At 28.8% G+C, this 20,675-nt stretch overlaps 1 pseudogene; it reads left to right on the top strand.

Moving 5' to 3' along the window:
- The first annotated feature begins 5,430 nt into the window (after positions 1-5,430).
- On the top strand, positions 5,431-9,860 carry LOC149062714 (uncharacterized; annotated as a pseudogene).
- The last annotated feature ends 10,815 nt before the right edge of the window (positions 9,861-20,675 follow it).

The raw sequence follows: 20,675 nt of genomic DNA, 5'->3' as shown, positions 1-20,675 counted from the left end.
AGGTAGCACAGTAGGCAGAGAAGTTACAACATGTATATAATAGTAATAAAATAGAATAGTTATAAAATAATTATAAGGGTTAAGGGGATAAGGCCTTTAATACAATACTGATAATAAAATATTCACTTCTGAGAAAAGAAAATAACAAACCAAAATATTTATAATGTTTATGAGTCACAATTCAAATAAAATAGTGAACTAAATAATAACAGGTATGGATTGCTTGAACGACATAGCAACAAAACAAGAAGAATTCTTAAATAATATACTAAGGGGACGTACACCTGTACTAATGATACTTTAATTATAGAAAATTTATTAATGACAGAATAACAAACTGGTCCAAGTACTAAGGTAGTACCATACAGTGAGCAACTCCGGCACCAATAAGAGAAGAAACACAAAATAAATTAATAATAATAATAATAGGTTCAACTGTACCGTTGGATGTGTATGGCACCACGTGCGAGTGGGATAACTTAAGTTAAGGATATTACAAGAAGCGTAGTAACACCGTATTGAATATTAATGAAATTTAACCTAATAAATAATAATAGTATATAATACTATATCAGATAATATTGTAAGTGTGAACCAAAGTCACAAGAATATTTTAATTTGCTTTGGGATATAATAATAGTGGGACCCTAGTCGGGGCGAAGCTACCGGGCTAACCAACTTCTTATACAGCATCTCAGTTATCAGTGAGGATATAATAATTTTAAAATAATAAGGGGAATTATTTAGATAATGGTTGGGAGAACCTACTTATGTTATCTAAAGGGGAATATATTGTTTATTAACCTTGTATAAAGACTAATCATAGTAATATTTTAATTGAATTTAGGGAGAGCATTATAATAATATAAACCTGGGCGTTAAGGGGACATTGTATTAAATATTTACTAATGGTAAGGTATATGGAAAAACAAAATTTTAATTATTGTTGTAGTGAACATTGTTCTGATACTTTTGTGGATAAATAAAATAGTAATTTCATTTTTTTTTTTTTTTTAAATAATTTTATTATATGATAATAATTTGTTTTAACCACCAAGGCATACATGTGTTCTAAAGGAACATAATATAATAATAAAATTAACTCTTGCCATGAGACAGAAAGAATATAGTAATCCGCAGATTTACAATATAGTATAATAATAAAATTAATCTTTGTCATGAGACATAAGAAACGTAATAATCCGTAGACTTAAAACATAATAGAATAATAATATAATTGACCATGTGGTCTTGGGGAAAGTGTGTAAATTATCGCAGCCTTATCATGTATAAAAAGTTCCTAACTATGTTATGTGGGGGAGGAATACGGGTCTAGGGAAACTATCAAGGGGGGTCATACAAGGGGAAAAATATTATAACTATACCAAAAGGGAAAGAGACGGGTCACCAGCAGTGTTCGGTCGTCCAGTCGCCGCAGCTGTCAGCATATACCGCCACTGTCAAAGCGCCGCTGCCGCTTCCAATCCGGCACACACACCAGCAGGAACAATTTCTGAAATGATTAATTGGATAATAAACATTGTCATGGGGGGGGAACTTAAGAATAATAATAAGTTAATATTTACCTTGGTAGTATAACATTTTTTTTTTTTTTTTTTTTTTTACAAAATATATCAATATAACAGTATTTTTTTTTTTTTTTTTTTTTTTACCAAAAGTAAATAATTAATAACATGACTATCATTAAGTTAACAACATAATAAAATATCTCTCTAGGAGACTAATATAGTCACGTTTTGAATAAAATATAAAAAAAAACTTTGAGAGGTTTGGGGAGTAATAATAATAAGGATTTTAGGAGATTTAATTAAAATGTGTTTGTGTCACAGAAGAATAATAGTATTTTAAGATGAAAGTGGATAAGAAATGTTGCCATGCCATGTGCTTGTCATAAGGGAATTTTTTTTTTTTTTTTTTTTTTTTTTTTTTTTTTTTTTATACATGTTTTATATACTGATATTGCCATTTTTATTATAGAAATTTATATTTTAATAATTTTAAGTGATAATTTTATTAAGGGACAGAGAGAGAAAGAAAAAAAAAAAAATATTTATTAGTTATATAGGGAGTTGTCCTGTCACGGTCGCCATATGTGAGATTCTGGTAGTTTTCGAGGCTACCAAAAACCACCCACGACCGAAGGGGAACACTTCGGGCGTGACCTATGAGCCGCACCGCGTGATGACCCCAGGGGCCAAGTCGGTGGAACTCATAGGCTTTGAACACGCATTGGCGAATGAACGCCAAAGATTTATTAAAAGGGGAAATAAACAAAAAAATAGAACATTAATAAATAATAAGAATACAGAATATTAGGGTAATAATAATAGAGATTTTTTAATAAACATGATGGTAATACTATGGGAATACAGAATTATAATAATATGTGGCTCCCGCACACAATAACACAGTAGTTGATCGTTAATATTTTAAATAACAATTTTGTTGACACATGGCAATTACGGGAATATTTCTAATAGGGAAAAGAATAATTTGGCGCACACGACAAGTGCGTATAAAGGATTAATAAGTGCAAATGTAGGTCGGCCCACGAGGTCCGCCGACACCTAGGGTGCTTTTAATATATATATAATGTTCGTAATAAAAATAATCTGACGACCGTAGGGTTACCGCCTACATTGCGGAAGGTTGGAATAATAGGAAGGACATGGCGCCATGCGCGGTATTATAAAACAATATAATAATAATATAAATAAAAAGGGTATGGGGGAATATGGTGGTATATTACTGATGCTGAATAATGATGACTTGAGCCGTGGAAGGTGTGGTTGTGGCATTGCTCCGCCCGGCATCGGGCCCATGGTGGTCGCCTAGCCCATCATGTTGGTCGATGCAAACGGTGTGGATGAAACAACACGCAGACAATATTATGTCGATTCGGCCGGGTAGACGGGTATATCACGTGGTGACGTAGACAACAAAAAAAAAAACTGTAGTGCAACTTGAGTTGGACGTCTAGTCATAAAGACGTTGGACATAAAAGTGAAAAAATGACCAGTATAGTGAGCCGCCGATGTCCAGTCGCTGGTCGGTGTTGTCTCATTGATATCGTAGCGGGGAAGATCAGGGTAGGTATATTGCGGGACTTTTACAATAGTAATATGGATAATTTATATAATTGCACTGCGGCGAGTACCCCGACGGACGTGACAGAGGCACCGACACCGGTGCGCTGTGGTGACGACGGTGAACACTGCTGCAGGTGGGGAGGTCGGGGATCATTTATTACATAACATAGTTCATAATAATAGTTGCATGCGATAGGTATAATAATAATAATGGCTCTAGTACCCAACAGGTACGCTCAATGTTAATATAATTGATAATATGAGGAAAGGTATGTTTAGGGGACTATGATAATGATATTAAGTAGTAACAAAATTCTGTGACGTTACAAATTTAAATCACTCAAAAAAGATACATGCAACACGTGTGATTCTTTAAATGTTCAATTAAATAATGAAACTAATGCTTTAAAAAAACAAGAACTAACAACAAAACACCATGAACATTTAAATTTGGCTGAAAATGCACAGGCATCATTAAAACTAGATTTGGAAAAATCAAAAGTGTGTGAACATTTCCAATGCCTAACCTATGATATGGAGAAAACATTACCTCTCCCTAGGTTACCTACAAATATAATATTTTACAAGAGACAACTTTGGTTGTATAACACTGGAATTTATAGCGGAAAAGAACATCAGGGATATTGTTATGTTTGGTTGGAAGGCCAGGCAGGAAGAGGGGCACAAGAAGTAGGGTCATGTTTGATAAAACACATCAAAAATAATTTGAATCATAATATTAAAGATTTAGTTTTATGGTCTGATTCATGTGGTGGTCAGAACAGGAATATTAAAATTGTTTTACTAATGAAAACTCTTTTCAGTAGTACTGAACTTGATAATATAACACTTAAATACTTATACCCTGGCCACAGTTTTTTACCCAACGACAGAAATTTTAGTGATATTGAATCAGCACTAAAACACCAACAAAGGCTTTATACTCCTCAAGACTATATTAATGTTATGAGAACATGTAAAAAAAAAAATCCATTAATAGTTACTCAAATGAATGATGAAGATTTTGTTAGCTCAGAAATGTTAGAGAAAAAAAATTACTAATCGAAAGGTATCTGTCTCTGGTGAAAAAATCAATTGGCTACAAATAAGACAAATTAAGTTATGCCGTAATCATCCATTTTCATTGTTTATAAGTCAAACCTTATCAGATGAAAACTTTTTGGAAATTAATATTGAAAAACGTGATCGTAGTCGAGTATCAAACAACATATTATTTCCATCTGAATCGCTACTTACTAAACTATGGCCTAATGGGAAAGAAATCAACCAAGCAAAACTTGATGATATAAAATCTATAATGCATCTTATACCTGCTGATGCTCATGAGTTTTATACACATTTTACGGGAAATGCTATCATTGAAGAAGATATTAATGGTTTTAATGAGAATTTAGATTTTGACATAGAAACTAATAATATTGATTAATAATACACTTTTTTTAAATTTTTAACTACATTGTTTAACTATTTAATTACTATAACTCAAAAGACTGAGATATATTAAATGCTGTTAAGTTTATAATAATTATTATTATGTTACTAAAAAAGGTTGTTGAATTTGTTTTTGTTTTAATAAACTTTTTATTAATTTTGTTGTTACACAGATTGTTTTTTTAATGATATAACTCAAAGACTGAGATAAATAATGTAACTATTTAAGTTTAAGAAATTATGTTTGATGTTAACTATCAAAATTAGTTACATATCATTTACTCACATAAATGCATTTTATTAAAGATTAAACATATGTTATAGGTAGCATGCATTAACCTTTTCACTGCTACGGACGTACTATTACGTCGCACGCAAACATACCGTTCCCTGCTACTGTCGTTTAGGTTTTTTCGATAAATGGTACAATGATAATCCATGATAAGCTCCGGTTGCACGAATGCAACTTACTATATGCCACGATTAAAGATAGTATGGTTGCCCAACGAATCTAGAAAAGTGTCAACCGATATGAATCTCTACTTATCAGTATTAAACAGCTGGAAACTTAAAAACTAGCGCTTATATGTTATAGTGACAATTAATGCAGTTACCACTCAAAGATAATTTAGATAATTAGACAGATATTTAATTTTTTCCCGCGCTTTCTTCAAAATACTATGATTGGCTTTGTAAAGACTATCGTCTACTAGATATATTATTAACAGCCACACAATAGATAATAATAATTAATTATAAACAATATAAACAATTAATAAGCTCGTCTTAAGTAATAGTTATTATTATTAATGCGTAATAACTAATAATAAATGTATTAATTTGTACGTACTGAGTTACTAAATTAAAAATGTCTTGTTGTGTACCAAATTGTATTTTTCGAGACAAATGTTTAAAACAAAGTCGTTTTCACTTTCCAAAAGACCTTGCGTTACGATATGAATGGGAGAAAGCTTTAGGACTTAATTTCCACCCTAATTCTAGAGTTTGTCGCCAACATTTTAGAGACGTTGATGTAAATGATTCATGGGTAACTGGAAATGGGAATAACAAATATACTGTATGTATTTAACTATTTCTTTTAAAATCATAATGGTAGTTATAGTCAAAAAAGTACCTACCTGTATATGTCTAGGTATGTTTAAAAAGAGCTAAGCTTCGTAATGGTGCCATTCCGATACCAGTTACAAATGGATCAATAATAAGTGTAGTAAATATAGCCAATACCGTATGAATACACTGTAATTTAAATAATCCCTGTTAGTCATTGACTTAATATATATAAATTTTTTTAAGAATGACAAGACTAATAACGATTGTGGTACTAGCTGTGGAAATGCATATGATGATTTACTATCTTCGATAAACAATGATCACTGTTATACAGCAATAAAACCACAGGAAAATAAAATAGTTCATGATACTGGTACAATAAACTACCTAAAAAGAGACGCACCTTTATTTAATACAGAATTAACGTCCCCTGCAATACCTAAAAGATTAAAAGTGCTATACCTATTATAAAATTTAATAATGATTTAATTTGTATTATTAATTATTCTTTTGTTTTAATTCCTGATTAAAAGGTAGAACAAAAAATGACATTATTCAAATCAGTTTTAAATGATATAAATATATTAAAATTAAATATACCAACCAAATGGTTTTGTGATATCGATGATACTCTACTAAAAAACAATCATAAGCAGACTATAATTTCATTTCACAAGTTGGGATCTTATACAAAAAATGTTATGCAAATGCGATGCATTGAAAAACAACTAGTTTTAAATGAAGGTAGATTTTATACAAAATATAATATAAATAATTAATATTATAAACTTATAGAAATTAAAATCTATATTATTTTCTATTTACAGAGTCTGAGTTATTTCTATATGCTTTTGACAAAAAAATAGAGTTATCAGATATTGGGGTTAATTCAAATATTAATATAGACAATCACACTGAAGAGAAGATAATTAAAATATTTGACAGCATTAGGTTAGGTTGTGTAAGGGTGCAGTACCATCAAATGAATATGGATATGTAAAATTATCTATTAGTCCAGTTGAAAAATGTGGTATGTGGTGGCATCCAAAATGTACCACAATACTTCCTAAAGACAACAGTAGTAATAGGTTAATATAAAAATTATATTGCATTAATTATGAAATATATTTGTAGTCAGTCATTCAACTTGAGTTAAAAATTAAAATACTTACAAGTACATCACAATTTATGTATTGTATATCTCAAAATTAAATTATTTTCAGTGATACTTGCATCTGGTGTAAACGCCTATGGTATATTATAAAGAACAAAAAGTTACGTCAAAAGAATAACCAATCCACCAGGACATTTTTTTCTCCAACTAAAAAAAAAGCCATAAGTAGAATAAGGAAGGTAAAAAATACAATAACAAAAAAATTTTCCAGAGCTAGTTTGAAAATTGCCTGTTTACAAAACCATTTAAACGATATAAAAGATAAAATGAAGAAAATAACTCACTGTAATCTTGAGAAAGTATTACAAACTTCTAACATTCCCAACAGTCAATCTGAGTTAATACATGAAATATTTAAAGCTGCTAAACTGAAAAACCCTAAAAACAGGAAATATAGTGAAAATTGGCTATTACTTTGTATGCTATTCCAAATAAGGTATAATTTAATAAATTCAATTTATATAATAATGCTTAAGAGAACATTATACCCGCATATGTTGTCTCCGTCTTACAAGTGCGTAACATAGCAATTTTAAAATTAAAATATAATAAAAAGCCAATGAAAAGCCCTCGGTAATAATGTTACCTTTAATTTTTATAAGAAGTCAATTCACTCTAAATTGTAAATTCACGGAGTTTCGCGTGATCTGCTGAGCGTAAAATTTGCTATGTTACGCATTTGTCAGACGGAGAAAACACATGCGGATATAACGTCCTCTTAAAAAATTACAATTCTTAATTTCAGATCCCCAAGTGGTTATAAATTTTTAAGAGACCAGAATATACTGCCACTACCCTGTGTAAATACAATCAGGAAACATTTACTTGCCGTAGAAATTGGGTGTGGGTTTGACAATAATTTTTTTAAACTTCTGAAAAAGAAATTTAATTTAAAATCAGAACAACAAAAACAAGGAGTTTTAGTATTAGATGAGATTTTTTTAAGAGAAAACATATGTGTGAATAGTCGTACTTTAACGTACATGGGACTGGAAAATTTTGGAGAAGAATTGAACAGTAAAACTGATTGTTCCCAAAAAGCTAATCATGCTTTAGTTTTCATGTGGCAAAGCTTAGCTGATAATTTCGTTCAGCCAATTGCTGTTTTTGCATCACATGGAACTGTTAAAGGTTAATACTATAAAATATCCAAAATTAAAAAATATATATATATATAAATACAAAAAAACATAGAAAATATAATATTTTGATTTGGCATAATTAAAATTAACAACTTTTAAAAAACAATATATACTTTTAGGAGTTGATTTAGCAAAACTCGTAATAAGAGCTATTTTGCTTATGGAAAATGCTGGTGGTCAAGTAGTTGGTCTGACATCAGACGGTGCGACAACTAACAGGACAATGTGGAATTTACTTGGGGTAAATGATACATATTCTATAAATGGTTTAATGACTATTTACCAAAATTACCTATGTATTTTAAATATTTTTATAATTTTAATTCATTAAATTAGATAAGTGCAAAATCAGAAAATTTTAAAAACCACTTTGAAAATCCTTACGACAGCAGTAGAAAGGTGTTTGTATTTTCTGATGCACCTCACCTTTTAAAGACAGTACGAAACCGTTTGTATGAAAAGAAACAATTAATAGTAAGTTTTAACTTCCAAAATAATAAATTGAATTTAGTACAACTTTTGATTTTTGTTCTACTTTAACTATAGGTGCATCCCTCAAAAAGTCCAATAAAATGGGAACACTACCAGAACATATTTAAAATAGAAGCTAATTCCCTAACTAAAGCATGCCCAAAGATCAATAAAAATCACTTTGAGCTAAATAACCTATCAAAGATGAAGGTCAAGTATGCAGTACAGGTGAATTAATTTTTTTTTAGTAAAACAATATTTAAAATTTTTCGAGTTAGAAATCTATAAAATTTGTTAATTACAATGATACATTTTTTTAGTTGTTTAGTATGTCAATGGCTTCTGCTATTGAATTTTATAAAAAAAAGAATATTGGTAATTTTATTGATGCTGATGAAACAGTCAAATTTACTGTTTTCATGAACAATATGTTTGATTCCCTAAACAGGAAATATCCAGCAGAAGGAATCAAGAAAAATAGCCATGATATAGAGGTTTTTTTATGTTGAATGTTTGTGATTTGTGGCCTTTGCTAAAATATGTTAGTAATTTTGCTTTTACATGTTATAACTTATAAGTGTTTGTAATTTATCTTACATGTGGTGCATGGTAGGTATGTAAATTATTGTGTATGTTTTTAAATATTATAAATTTAATAAGGCAACTGAAGAGGAAATATGCCTTTTGCAAAATTAATCAAGAAAAATCTCTATCCTATAGTAATTTTATTGTGTATGTGTTAAATGTTTATAATTAATTTAACTAATTATTGTTTAACTAGTTGTACTATCTAGGCTTTGTAGATATTGAATGTTGAAATAGGTAAGTACATATAATACACAGCAGTTTTTAAATATTTTATTTTAAATAGGTGTTAAAAGAAGCATTTGAATTTATTAATGAATGGGAATCAAATTTAAAAAACCAATTAATCAATAAGGATGATTTTTTAACAACAACGACAGCCGATGGCCTCAAAATAACATTGAAGTCAACAATAGACCTTATTGATTATTTGTTAAATGATTGTAATTATAAATATGTATTGACAGCCAAATTAAACCAGGATTGTTTAGAAGTATATTTTAAGATGACATTTTTTGTTTACTGTTATATCAAACAATGAAACCTTAACTATTATAATTTTTCAGAAATTTTTTGGCGTCATACGCCAGGTTGCTGGACCAAACGACCACCCGTCAACCCCAACTTTCCTCCAGCTTTATAGGATGTTGTCTGATACCAATGCGATTGACAGATAGACATTTTCCGTCCACTGTACCACCAACATCTAAAAAGGCAAATCCTCAAAGACGGTGTTTTGTATGCCAAAAATTAAAAAATAAAAGAAAAGACACAACATTCATGTGTAAAGAATGCGATGTTGGGTTATGTCCAGCTCCATGCTTTGAAGTATATCATACTAATAATAAATTTTGAATTTTCTACTTTATAATAATTTGTTTTAAATTTATTTTGTTACTATTATACTGAATTAACTATGTAATTATTAATAAACAGTTAAAAATATAATTTGTAGGTACGTTGCATTTTAATTATTTCAAAATCATAGTATGCGGTTCCTACGCTAGGTTTCCTAGTTTGGTTACCCCTGGTCGTATAAACTTTAAACTTATAATTCAGGTCAATATATATATATATATTTTTTTTTTTGACTTCAACACATGGTTATATTTAACTAAATTAATCAATTAGGAACATGAAAAAAAAAAAAAAAAAAAATTCAGCAGAGATGAGTATTTTAGAAAAAAAAAACTTAGCAGTGAAAAGGTTAAAAACAACCAACCATACTACATTTTTACATTAATCATAAAACAACCAACCTATACATAAAGCAACCATACCACATTACACATTTTACATTTATCACAAGACAACCAACCACAAATATTGAAATAACAATGAGTATTGATTGTGTTAGGAATATATTGGTAAGTAATTAAAATAATAAATACATCCAATTATTTAAATATTTTGGTTTTAAATCATTTGAGCTGTAAACAAATTTAAAAAAGATATTTTTCTAAAACTGCAATTATATCCACATCAAACATTAGTGGGATGGTTGTTTTCTGCATAACGCCATTCAACTGTAGTTTACCAGAACTTGAATGTCATTGGAGCGCAACAGTCAACTATCGTTTAAATACAATTTAAAAGGCCACATCTATCCAAGAAATCATTAAAGAATGGCCAAGCTACATGATACCAATGGGATATAAATTAGTATGTAAAAATATATTTAATATTGGATTATATTTATATTAAATTATGGTACTTTACCAATAGATAATAAATCCATTATATTATTATTATATGCCAATAAAATGAATCATTGTGATAATATCTATTTAGCACATTTTGGTAATTACTTTTATTAATTATATTATTTCTTGATATATTTTTGTGTAGATACTAGATAGTCATTTTATACTATATAAATCATAGTGCACTAGGTATCTTTCATTTCTCATTTATTTTTAGATTGATATCGACTTTAAAGCACTTTATCCTAATTGTTTTAATATTCTTGGCAATTATGAAATAAAATTGGAAAAAATGTTTGGTGCTCTGATGACCGAAGTCAAAGATTACAATTCTCGGAACATGTTAAAAAGTTTTACAGATATTTAAAACCCAAGTGAAAGTAAATCATATATTAAATTATTATTATTTAATACATTTTTGAATACAATTTTCTTCAATAATACATTTTTCAGATGTTAAACAAGCTGTAACATTTTACTTACTACCTACACTCTATATTAATTGTTCCTACATCAAAAAAAAGTTACAATCGACGATAGAGGAAAAAAATATAATTAAATACTCGATAATAGATTCACAAAATACATTCATGGTTTTTTGCAGTACAGTGACTATGGTCGAAGAGTATATCTAATCGTAATCAACTTAAATTACCCATTCAGCCCTTTATTTTAATCGTCGGTACTTCACTAGAACGTCTAGAACCAAAGGAAATAATTGTATATTTTGATTCTATTCAATTTAAAGTTTTTATTGTTATTAGAGCAATAGATCTATGTTTTAAGATTTTTCAACTATTTAATATAGAATATCCAATTCAATCGGGTGCAGTTTGGCTCTTTATTCAAAAATACTTATACCTTATACGTCTTATACTCAATTACACAAAATTTGAGAAATCTCACCCTAATTTAAATCAAATAATTTATGACTTAGAAAGTAATGTATAATGAAAAAAATAATGTAGTAAATTTAAACAAATTAGGTTAGTTTAACAATTAATTTTACTATAATATTATAAATAAAGCCACCTACTTTAAATATTTTGAAATTTACTTTTTTACTTATTTACTTATTCCTCATTACAATACATTGGTTATAATATAATGTAGGTACCCTAATAATTTGTCTATAATTTAAGAGTATGTATTATATTTGTATAAATTTATATACATACTACCTTTTGCTGAATGGTATTTTGTTCTTCTTTATGTTTATATATAGTACACAACTATTATACTATTATTATATTTATCTAGGTACTAACATATCTTTATATAGCTATCTACTAATTTAAGAATATTATACTTATTTAAATTTATTTACTTAATGTTGAATATTTCTTATTTTTTTTTTTCAAGTTTAAGTCTACCTATATATTATAGTATATCATTTTCACTAGTTTGGTTTTTATACCTATGTACAAGTAGGCACAATTTATTTTTAAACAATATTTACTTATACAGTCTACCTACTACAGGCTACTATTATACCTAATCTGATTTACCTACAGTTGTTCTTTATTCTATAATGATATTTAATTTCTAAGTACCTATTTTTTTTGTTTTCATTCATGTTTATGTCAAGTATACATTCTATTGTATTTATAGGTACCTATTACATAAGTATTTTACATTTGTAATTAATAATAATATTAAATAAAAGTAACTTACTGACTCGTGTAAATTACCTCATGTTAATTTTAATTTATGCATATTAATTTGTATTTACATTTATATCAAGTTTTATTACTATTATAATGTTTAAAATTAAAACTATATAATAAATAATTAATATTGAACTATATCATGAAATGCATTTTTAATTCACACAAACTATTAAAATTAAAATTTAGTTTTATCACCACAAAAAAACAGTTGCTATTATATTATAATTTATAAGTATTATACTAAAACACAAAGTAGTATTATTGTTGAGATAATATGTATTATCCATACGATAATATCATATTATTGTTTTAACACATCTATTTTATCAAAGTGATATAATAAATTGTATGGTAACAAATATTGAAATATTATTTCATCATTCAAAAAGAAATTTTTATTAAATTAACAAAAATAATGATTATGCTGATAAATTGACTGTGGTGTGCTAAGATACGTTAATCTTATTGAAATTATCAAATATTAAGTTAGGCACAGTAAACGCATATTATCAAAACATTAATATAATTTTTGACAAATTGATAAAAATTATTTAGTTGGATAAATTTATTTATCGGCTGTATAGTAATAATACATTAATTGTTAATTTGAACTAGATTTTTATTTACTTTACCAAGCTTTTTTTTCAGTGTACTTTTAATATTTGAAAAATGTTTTTTTTTTTTTGTAAAATCATAGTAGATAGGTATAAGATTAAATTAATTTAAAAGATATTAAAAGATAAATTAATTTCTTAATAATTTTTTTTTTCTGTATACATTACAGGTTAGGTCTTACAGGTACCTACAATTACAAGATCCCTGTATATACTTTCATATTATTACGGTAGAGTGTAGACCACATTTATTTTGGTAGATCGCATAAAATGTAGACTGCATATTAAGAGATATCCCAAGTTTCAATATTTAATTAAATTTTACATACAATACATTATAATTTATAATTGTTAACAAAATTTGATATGGTATAACATTATTTGACTCATTGATTAATTATTTATATAATTTTAAGTGTGTTATTATTTTTTTTTTTTACTTCTTTTATTGACTATTTGGTTTTGCGTGAATATTATCATTTTTTATTTTATGATACAATTTATATAATAATATTATTTTTCAATCTATAAATTGTAATCTTAATCCGTGCCGGCTCAGATAATATTATTATCTTAAAAAATTCAAAATTATCCAAACTGTGATGTTTATCAGAATAAAATCAATCTAAAAATACGGTTTCCAAATATTCCTATAGTTCGACTTATCTGTATATAAAATTAATCTCGAAATTAATGCTTGTACCTATCACCTGTGTATGTATGGTGTGATAAGAATACAAATTACTTATATTACTTACAATTAGAGTGGTAAAAACGGTAGAGCGCATACTGCAGTCGTAATGTCATCGGTAGAGCGCATACAACAAGATAGCCATAATGAAAATGTTTAAATTAAATGCAGCCCTAGGTGAATAGTAATAAATAGTAGGTACCGTAAAAGAAAATAAGACTAAAAATGTATGTAAGACTTTACAGTTTGATACAAATTCTGAAGTAATATATTTTTTAAAGCAGATTCATAGGTATGCCATCACTTATCAAACATTAAATTGTAATAGATATTTGTATTTATTTTGTTAAATGTGGTGTCTAATGTTATAAATATACTTGGTGTTGAAAGTCTTATCGGTATATATATTTATATTAACTTGGAAATCCAAACTCTACTTGCGAAATATTATAATTAAAATCATGCTTATATTACCAATCCTCGTGTACGACAACAGATACTTGCAGTCCCTCCCATCGTCCGAGTTGAGTTTGATAGGCATCGAAACAACCACGACCTTGCTGCAAAATATGAACGGAGTTCGGGAAATCGTCTGACGTGCAAGTATAATTGTGAACGGTTATTTGACAGTAAAGTATTGCACTAATGCACTAGCGAGTGGTTAGTGCCAGTGATTCATGGCGATTGAGAGCATCGTAGTTCCACTGTTCCGAGATACCGCACTATATAGTGTCCGCGCAACGAAAACTGGCCGGTTACCCCCGAAACCCGCCCGCCATGAACGTGCCGCTAGCCGCGGGTTCTCAAACTACGCGTCGCCGCTGCGATGTTATACAATAGGCGCACGCGGTGTGTTTGTTATGCGATGTTGAAAACCAGTTTTAGCTGTATAACTGTATAATATATATTATTATATCACGTATTGAAATTATGTTTTAAACTGATAATTTTTTAAACCATTTTCTCTCATGATTGGTATAATAATTAATTAATATATACCATGTGAACGAATAATTTTAAAATAACGCGGCAATTAGCTTAATAATCACTTATTGACAATTGCCACTAGAGTCGCACCAGCCACCGCCCACCGGTCAGTTTTCGTTGCGCGGACTATAGGTACGAAGTCAACAAGTCATAACCAAATACTGAAATAAAATTATTATCGGAATGCATGACGACGGCGAGACGAAGAAGCAATCTAGAATGATTCCGGGAGCAGAGCTGCGAATGCTGCGATATCATTGGCTATTGCAATCTAAAACGAAGCGGTACGAGTTTAAGTATAATAAATGCCTGTACAGCATATTTATGCGTATGATGACAATGGAGATATACAAGTCAAGGGTCTCATGGAACTCGCATTCCGCATCTTCTTGGGAAACACATGTATACAATAAAATATAAAGATTCTTCTCGTAGATAAAAAAAAACCCACTAATATAACATTACTATTTCTTTTGTTTTCGATTCCGAGTATTTATCAGAGGTCCCTTTCCTTTCCATTATACTACATTATAATATGTTTTGTGTAATACTATAATACTGTACCTGTACAATATTATTATTACGTGATACTACGGCGCCAACTGCGCATAGACGCTATCTCACTTTTCGTCTGTTCACATATTTTTCCGTCGTCGCTGCTGTCGTATATTAAGTGTTATATTATATTATTATATTAGTATTTTTTGCCGGTTAAAGAAAAAAAAGCGGGTATATGGCTGTCGCTCTACTGTACATTAGGTGATGGGGTGGACCTCTGACTAGGGTAAGTTAGATTTGAATGCAATGATAGGTATCATTGAATACGAAAAACGATTCTGAACGGAGATGATTTGTCAGTCTAGGTCTTAGGATATATTATATTTAAATATTGTCATATATTCTATTTTGAAACAAATATATTATTTTTCAATAAGGACACAATTTGAACAAGGCATGGTTAATCAATTTTTCCAAAAACATTGCATGTAGTTATCATGATTCATAATACCTTATAATATCATAGATATACATATACCTGATTTCATAAAAATTTAAAACTCAAACGATCAAAACATTTTTCCATCGAGTTTTCTCTATAGCTACTTGAAGGAAAACTAATGGAAAACTTAGTGTTGTATTTTTAATCCTTAGTTATAACTTATAAACACAAAATTTTTTATGATTTTTCAACTTCAAAATAACTTGCAAATTTTCGCGTTTTCGACATATTTCGTAAAAATTTGAACTATAAATGCTAATAAAAAAAATTGTGCATATGTATTCTTATAATTTTTAAATCACTATAAGAATAACTTATGAGGAACATTGTATTAAATTTTCAAGTATTTTGATTGGGCCAAAAAAATTTTATCGACACTTCAAAAAAAAATGGAAAATTTAAGTTGTCTATAAATATCTAAAAAAAAAATTAAATCATGTAAAGAAAATGCCAATCTAAATAACTGGTTAAATTTTCATGTATCTACGACTTATACTTTTTGAATAATAACAAATGTAAAATCGTTAAATCATTATCATTACGCTATTTCATAAAAATTTAAAATTCAAACGCACTTTAAATTTTCCCTATAATGATGTTTCGAGCTTTCGAAAGAAAACTTATGGAAAACTTAGTGTTGTATTTTTAATCCTTAGTTATAAACACAAAACATTTTATGATTTTTCAACTTCAAAATTACTTGTAAATTTTCGCATTTTCGACAGATTTCATAAAAATTTGAACTATGAACGCTTATAAAAAAAAATTGTGACTTACGATTTTTAATTTTTTTTAGCTTCAATAAGAACAACTCATGACGAACCTTGTATTAAATTTTCAAGTATTTTTGGTCATCTAAAATTTTTTTCCCGACACTTCAAAAAATAATTCTCATAAAAATCGAAAATTTCAGTGGTCTATGAATATCTCAAAAAATGTCCAAAATTTTTGAAAATTAAACTGGATATAGATAACACTAACATAAACATTTGGTGAAAATGTCAAGTATTTACAGTGATTATTTTTTGAATTACCACCATATAAAAAAATCGATTTGGTTGAAAACTGGTTTTGCATAAAAATTCCCGTTTTTCTGTCATTTTTTTTTGTTTTTCTCGATTTTTTTGAAAACTGTTGGTAAATGTTTACTTTTGACCTCTAAAATGCACCAAAGATCTTCAATTTTACATCGGAAACCACCCCAAAGTTTGAAATTGAAGCATTATTTCGACTAGTTATGCTGTACACAGACACACAAAAAAAAAAAAACACACATCATTGTAAATTCAATACATTCATCATTTCGTTTAGAATCTAAAAAAATTTACACATTTAATATTGTTGCGATTTTCTGTCTTATTATCAACCCTGTATAATATTACCATGGTATTTGTAAAATATATAAATATATTTGCAGACTGCAGTTAGATACTCGTATCAGAAATAAGTATTATAATATATTATTAATAATTAATATTATACGTATCGCGTCATATACAACGTATACAACATATACGTCGTAATATTGTGGTACTACGTTATTGTTCCTATATAATAACATGTGGCGTGTAGTATAAATTTAATATAAATGCATAATACGGTGTACCTATAGAGTATATTAGCGTAACAATATGTGTATTTGTAATTTTAGCTTCTGAGCGGAGCGATGAATGTATTGATTTTACCATGATGTGTGTTTTTTGTTTTTTGTCTGTCATCACATTTTGGGGCAGTAAAAATGCTTCGATTTTTGACTTCAGTACCTCGTTCGATCAGAAAGTGAATCTAGTTGGTACTTTGGGGGGGGGTCAAAAGTAAAAAATTCTTAATACTTTTCTAAACAATTTTTTTTTAAATTTATTATCAATAAAAATTATTTATACAATTTTTATGAATATAAAAGCTCTTTTAAGGCTTAAAATTTAAGCAAGCTTGTGATATAGATAGAGAGTAAAACAATATTGATTATTCTAAAATAAACGAATAAGAAAAACTATAGATAGGTCATAGGTACATTCAAATAAAATACAAGGACAGATATTATTAATCAAAAATTGAAAACATATTTCTGCAATGATGAGATATGATGTTCTAATCCCTGCCTCAGTACCTACATATTATTGACAGAGATTGATACAGCATATTATTATACTTATATAACTTGTAGTTTAAATAAATGCAAGCCTAGAGGACCATGCACCCTCTGGAGCATTGTTAGTCTTAACTCTTAGCTTTTAGAGTTGTCTAGTTTTAGCAATAATTATATACCTACAACATAAAACTCTTTTTGCTTTGTAATTTGTATTATAACTTATAAGTATTCCTTAATTTGTTCTTGATAGTCGATAAAAAAATTTAAGCTTTCTGTGTGGTCATTATAATTGTTAGTACTTCCATCAAGTATTATTAATAACGCCACTGCGGCGTTTTTATTTTCAAAAACGTTCTTGAAGTGTTGAAGTGGTGAACATTATATATGTATATGCAATTATATTATACAATAAAATATTATTATAATATATATCTACTAATTAATAAATTAATTATTAATATATGTATAATGGATATGTTACGGGTGAAGTACAAAAACGGTTAGTGTACATATTACCCGGGTAATGTGAACCTCATCCATACGAACAGTGTAATGTATACATTATCCATCTTAAATATGTAGTAAATAATATGTAGTATCCAATCAATTTATACATTATCTGGTGTGCTGTGGATAATGTATTCGTATAACTATATATAATCGTAAACTTATAACTTCAGTACAACATGACCAACGCATCAAACACTTAAAATGGTACAGATTATAGTAACAAAAACCAAATTATACTAATTCAAAAAAAAAAAATTATTTATTATTATTACTATTAAACTATAAATTATATATTTGAACAATTTTACTATTTACTTAATTAAAATTTAAAAGCAAAATACAATTATTTATTAGAAAAATTTGAGTTTGAATGACATTTAGAATTACAAAGTATTCCCCCCGGATTTGCATTTACATTTATTTGTTAAGCATTTAGTTTTACATAAACACTTCTTAAAACCTTGACCACCGGAAAAAGATTGTTCATTAGCTATTTCACGCAAAGATTTTTTTGTGGCTAAAACGTCTAAAATATCTATTAAGAGTTCAGAGCATACAGTGAATTGATTTCTGGAATAAAGTTGATGAAAAGTGCCATTTTTATTACCGAGTTCGTAATATTGATTATCACTTATAGACACAACCGCAAAGAGTACATTCTGTGGATCACCCTTATTTCTGTCTACTTCTGGTAGTTCTCTAACTGTGTCGTCTAATAATCGTTATTTTATCGTATACATTTTTTTTTTTTTATTAGAAATAAGGCTTCGACATCGCCGGTCATTAGCCTGGAGTAAGTTTACAGTGTAAAAGAGATAAGTAAAGATAGTGCAGAATAAAAAAATAAAAAAGGTTAATTACAATTTTTTCATATTTTAGGGTCTTAAAAATACGGAGCAGGATTTATACAATGTTAAAAATTATTTATAAGGTTAGTATTAGTTAGAAATAAGATAATTTTGTTGATATTTTTTTCATTAAGCGCTTCTTCAATATTCTGTGGTATTCCCAGGTGATTTCTTATGAGGCGGTATTTTGTACAATGTAAAATTATGTGTTGGATAGTGAGGTCAGCGTGGCATTCATCACAGGTGGGTTGGGGACTTTTGTTGATGAGGAAGGAATGAGTAGAGAATGTGTGTCCGATTTTACATCTAGTGATTGCGACTTCTTGTCGTCTGTTAAGGTGATAAGGTGAGTTCCATTTCTTTGTATCCCTTTTTGTTATTTTGAGTTTATTGGTGGGGGGAACGGTATCCCAAAAATGTTGCCATTTAGAATATATTTTGAGTTTGATTGATGATTGTATGTCGTTGATCGGTAGGTCGGAAATTGTAGGGTGAGGGATAATTCTGGTAGCAAGGTTTGCTGCTTTGTCAGCTATTTTGTTGCCAGTTATTCCCATGTGAGATGGTACCCACATAAGTTCAATTTTTTTTTAGGTTGATTTCAGTATTTTTTGGATATGTTGCGTGACTTCGTTTGACGGTAGTGGGTTATGAAGAGCTGTTAGAGCGCTGAGTGAATCGCTTAGAATTAAAATGTGGGTTTGAGGTGATTTCTTGGCTAATATGGTTGCTTCATAAATGGCTTGAGTTTCGGCTGAGAATATACTGGTTTCAGGTGGGAGTTTGTGAAGGAGTGTGATATTAATTTCTGAGATTGCGAAGCCGACACCGTGGGAGGATTTTGATGCATCAGTATAAACTTTGGTGAAGTGTGGGTACTGGTCTTGTATAATTTCATAAAATTTTGAGGTGATGATGTTTGGATTTGTGTAATGTTTGCTATGTTGAAGAAGTTCGGTATTGATTTTGATTTGATTTATCAAAGTACTTTACCCACTCAGTCGTAGATAATGTGTAAAATACCCGAGTAATGTACGAAATAAACGTTTTATAAATAGTATTTTTACTTTATCCAATAGGTACAGGTAGTGTACACATTACCCGGATAATGTGAACACTAACCGTATTTTGTACTTTACCCGCAACAGATATATAATAATATAATATTTTGTCTACTATCGCAGTATCACTATGTAATGAATTAAAAAAAATGATTATGATAACGCTTATCGGTATAAATTCGGCTTTATTATGTTTCGGCTAAAATACTGTCGGCTGTAATATTTGTCGGCTAAAATACTGTCGGCTGTAATATTTGTCGGCTAAAATACTGTCGTCTATAATATTTGTCGGCTAAAATACTGTCGGCTATAATATTTGTCGGTTAAAATACAGTTCTGCTAATCTACTTGTCCATCCAATTATTTTTCGGCTAAAATACGGTTCGGCTGATATATTTTCGGCTATTATACGCGCTCCCTGCATATAGTGTTCCAGAAAAAAAAACGCCAGAATATAAATTGACAGAGTTTTTAAATACAGAATTTAAAACTAC

Source organism: Diuraphis noxia, unplaced genomic scaffold (genome assembly GCF_037042655.1).
Source record: "Diuraphis noxia isolate RWA-SAM2 unplaced genomic scaffold, SU_Dnox_SAM2 contig0001, whole genome shotgun sequence".
Classification (NCBI taxonomy): domain Eukaryota; kingdom Metazoa; phylum Arthropoda; class Insecta; order Hemiptera; family Aphididae; genus Diuraphis; species Diuraphis noxia.
The sequence above is the reverse complement of the archived record's forward strand: the minus strand, read 5'-3'. Positions and strand labels throughout refer to the sequence as shown.